At 36.8% G+C, this 4,935-nt stretch overlaps 1 long non-coding RNA gene across 1 annotated transcript; it reads left to right on the plus strand.

Annotated features, from left to right (window-relative positions):
• The first annotated feature begins 331 nt into the window (after positions 1 to 331).
• Positions 332 to 4,115, plus strand: LOC144356536 (uncharacterized). The gene is made up of 3 exons (XR_013421451.2): positions 332 to 440; positions 2,357 to 2,559; positions 3,657 to 4,115. It is a non-coding gene; the product is annotated as an uncharacterized LOC144356536 (long non-coding RNA).
• The last annotated feature ends 820 nt before the right edge of the window (positions 4,116 to 4,935 follow it).

A 4,935-nucleotide genomic window follows, 5' to 3' on the forward strand; every position in this document is an offset into this window, starting at 1 on the left:
ATAATTGCACTTTTTTATTTGCAAATTTAAATCATTTTAAACCGTTTAAATAATCCGCCGAACTGAAACAAACTTCCCATCCTACCATCTCCCGGCACCACAGTAAATCGTGTACGTTTTATCCAGGCGTTCAATGATCTGTATAGGAAACATCTCACTGTACATGAAACATCTGAATCAGTTGTGTTTAATAAATGATTGGAGGTTTTCCAGTGCTCATCATAACACTCCTACAGTCCTTTGCACGAAACACATGTTCACAGGGCCAGAATTATCAGGGAGTGAAACACAGTGATGGAAGAGCTGTTCGTGCACTGACCAATCACTCGAAAGCTCAGCACTAAACACAAATTAACGTTTATAAACTTCAAATAGGATTTAGGTCGTGTTATAATCCAAAACCCCCTTGGAAACGTTGTAAGCAAAAATGTTCAAGTGAGGTAAGTTATATAATTTGAAGTGATTTGTATTCATATCAGCGCCATTGCCGTTTTCTTCAGGGTAGTGAATTGTCGATTAAATTCTCAGTCTAACTAGGAACCGGTTAAGATGTAACAACCAGGAAACGCGCCACAGTCATCTGGTATATTATGCATTTGAATTCTGACTCCATTTTACATTTTGTTCTTTTTAACTTTTAGGCTGGATTTTTAACAATAATTTATACCTGCAATTATTTTTAAATCGCCCTCCCAAAGTTTCTAATAATTAACCTCTCAGCACAGGTGGAGGGGGATGTTACTGTCTTCAGGGGACAGTGCAGTAAGAAGTACATGTACATCATACTAACTGTAATATGAACAGCTTCAGATATGAAAGGCTTACTTACTACTGCTTGGTTTTTTCCCTATTCAGCAACGTTGTGTCTTTTGTCATCACAGCATTCATATCGCATGTGAACAAAGAAAGCCCCAAGCCGTCTTCATAAAGAACAAAGGTGTAATGTATAACCCTGTGTGGCATAAGTCACAGACAGGTTACAGTGCAACACATAACCTATTTACATTTGAATTGGTCAAACAATCACTGGTACCTGGGGACGGTATCCTTGGGCAGATAAAAGAAGGTAAACATAGTCTAAAGTAGCTGTAGCTAAAACGACTGGCAGCGGTAAACATATTTTACTGTCATTGCACTGAGGAATACGAGAAAATCTGCTTACAACTGATTTTGAATCCGTTTTCGACATGGCTTATGAGTCAGCTCAAGTGCTAAATCATTAGGATAAATAGCCAATGTTAATAGAATAGCCAATGTGTTAAAATGGATTAAGTGCTCGCAAACCAAATTCTCTGTAGGGACTGTGATAGGTATTTCTCTAACGCATGCTTTTTCGTTTATTTAGTGTATTTTTTAGACTCAGCAGACTCAGTTTAATGTTTTTCCCTATATTTTTAGTCCCCGTTCGGACGCAGTCCAAAAACGAGGACTTATATTTTGACCTCTGTGCGTGTGTGTGTGCGTGCGTGCGTCTTGTATCTGGACCACACATAAACAAACTTCACACATACATCATACATAATATTATACATATGCACATCAATTTGTTTCACGATCTGATTCAAGATGGCCAAATGGTGGCCATTTTTGTGCTAAAAAATCATCAAAATCGGGCATGTATGGATGGATTTTGATTAAACTTGGTACATACGTTGGACATTGTGGAACCTTGTTGCACATCATTTTATTTTTCAGATCCAATTTAAAATGACCAACTGGCGGCCATTTTGCAGTTCTAGTGCCATATCTCTGCCATGCTTTGACTGATTAGGATCAAATTTTATATATTCAGTATACATCATGACAAAGTTATATTTGTTTGACTATCTGATTCAAACTGGCCAAATAGCAGCCGCTTTTGTGCTAAAAAATCATCAAAAATCAAGCATTTCTGGCATCCAAGAACTGGATCTTGGCGTTTATGGATGGATTTTGTTCAAACTTGGTACATACATAAAAGATTATGATGCACGTCATTTTATTTTTCATATCGGATTCAAAATGCCTGACTGGCGGCCATTTTGTTTAAATGAAAGCACTTCTAGAGCCAATTAGGAACCGGTTAAGATACAACAACCAGGAAAAGCGCCACAGTCATCACGTATATTATGCATTTGAATTCTGGCTATTTTACATTTTATTCTTTTTAACTTAGTTTTGAGCTGGATTTTTAACAATAATTATAGCTGCAATTATTTCAAAATTGCCCTCCCAAAGTTTATAATGATCAGCCACTCTGCACAGAGAGTGTGTTACTACCTTCAGGGAACAGTGCAGTAAAAAGTACATGTACATCATAATATGAACTGTAATATGAAAGGCTTATTTGCTACTGCTTGTTTTTTTCCCTATTCAGCAACGTTGTGTCTTTTGTCATCACAGCATTCATCTTGCATGTGAACAAAGAAAGCCCCAAGCCGTCTTCATAAAGAACAAAGGTGTAATGTATAACCCTGTGTGACATAAGTCACAGACAGGTTACATTGCAATACGTAACCGTCCTAATTGGTCAAACAATTACTGGTACCTGGGACGAGTTTCCTTGGGCAGATGAAAAAGGTAAATATAGTCTAAAGTAGCTGTGGCTAAAACGACTTGCAACGGTATACATATTTTACTACTGGCATTCCACCCTGCCATTTGTAGGTTTCTGGTGCATGCAAACTTCCCAAACAAAGAATTAGAAAGGTTCAGAAATAACCAAGAACAACATTTATAGCAGCACAGAAAGACTTGAAGTGAGCACTAAAGCATAACTTAACTGAAATCCCAATTGACAGACAAAGAGTTCAATTTTCGGTATTTCAGTATTTTAAAAGAAACAAATTGTCAGCGCATAATATTTAACGTAACCAAAGGCTTACCTGGGGTGGTGAAGTCTAGTTTTATTTGATCACTCCGGCATTTTTATATCCAGATTGAGTCAGATATTCACCGGTGTGTTAAACACAACAACCTGTCATGGTTTCAGTGTGTAGTATAAATACATTTCCCCCCAGCAAACTTCCGAACCGAATTCAAATATTTACCACTGTGCATTTTTCTCTTTTGACATGTATATCTCAATCACGTTACATCGAGTTACATACATCTAGAGCCCACCAAGTTATTTAATTTTTAGGGGAACAATAATGAATCATGACTTAGTCTACAAATTTGAAACTGAAAGTCCAGTGAATCGCTCACAAACACTCCGCCCACCAAATAAATTAGTGTTCAGTTATGAAGTAACGCTAGTTGTTAATGGTGATCTAAATCAAAATGTACCTGCAATGAAGGTTCAGAAGAAAATAGTTGACTATAATATTTGTGTTTAGTAACATACCACAAACTTCACAGCATTTGAATGGAATAACAATCCACTTTGTGCATCTATCATACTATGCTATTTAATACAATTATAATATACTTTGAACTTCACTAGGAAATCGATATCGTTATCGATTTCAATAATGATATTTATGGTATTATATATGATCTGATATTTCATCATTCCTGAAACTTACACCCAATTTAATTCCTGATAAGCTAATAAATTTATCTTTAGTTATAATTCATTAGCCACCATTAACCTACACTCTGTGTTACTGCTCTGCTAGTATAGCAAGTTTCTATTTCTACATACGACGGAGACTAAGTTGATATTGTTGTTATAGGTCGGCGAATAACGATTGAAGATGGTGTTAAAAAAAAGAAATAATACACAAAACTGGCAAGAGAAGCTATTGGAGATTGCAAAAGACTATTCAACGAAATTGTGTGCATTGGAGTGTAAATGGAGGTCGTATTGTCAAAGCAAAAGTCTAAAAACATTTTCTAAGGTTTTGAAAACGGCAGAGAAACAGCGTATGGCCAAAGGTCTTCGACGCTTCAATCGTTTTGAGCGGATCCATGAAATACGCGAGTGTTACCGAGAATTGGCCAATGGCGGCAACTTTAACAACTCTTTAAACAAATTCATAACGCTATACAACAATGTTTCAAAAGTTGCAAATGATTTCAAAGACAGTCTACAGGGAATTAAACATTTGCGGAAACCACGAGACACCGCGGCATTTGAAGAGATGTTTAGAGATATTGACAGTCTAAATATCGGAGTAGCTAAAAAGGAAAAACGGAAAGGTGGTGCAGTAATTCATCCATCATTGAAAGATGTGACTACACGTAAACAGCGAGGAAAGGCAGGGCGTGTTTTGAGCACCATTCCCTTTACAATAGATGCAATAAGACGCATGTTAAATCTGTTCTTAAATTCATATCCAAGCCTCCTACAGCCGCAACTTGACACAGGTAACTAAAATTCTTACTACTTAAGCTAGTTAAACATTTGTCATAATAACTAAATCCCATATTTGAAAATCAAAAGTGGAGTGAGTTTTAATTAATGTTTATTTGTATGTTACCTCTTAAAATATAGGTCGGTTTCAAGAACAATTGACGTCAATTCTAGATGATTTGAGATCACATGCTGCTAAAATGAATAACACAAGTGACCTTATTCTTGATGGTGGTTTACTGACGTTGGCTTATCCTAACCGAGATGGGGGTTTTTTGAGTATAGACAAAACAGATGTCAGCCTTCTTGTACCTCGACGAAAAGACAATAACGATAAATTGAATGAAGTATTCATTGCCTTAAATCCTGACTCTTCCGGTGAAGATAACACAACAGTTGTGTCTCCTGTTGTTAAAGTGGGATCTCCTAAGTTAAAATTCGAAGAACCAATGTTGCTGGCAGTACCACATTGCATAAAAAATCCTGCAGATTGGAAGTTTCGAGTTGCTATGTCTCAACACGAACGTGGCCAACAAGGCAAATGGATAGTACTTAATGAAGATGACTTTCGATTGATTGTACAGACGAAAGATGTACAGCTGTTTATACAAACCCCAGGGTCGTATCGTATCGAGGCTCAACCAACTAGTCCACAAGCT

This window comes from Saccoglossus kowalevskii, chromosome 14 (genome assembly GCF_978046115.1).
Source record: "Saccoglossus kowalevskii chromosome 14, keSacKowa6.1, whole genome shotgun sequence".
NCBI lineage: Eukaryota > Metazoa > Hemichordata > Enteropneusta > Harrimaniidae > Saccoglossus > Saccoglossus kowalevskii.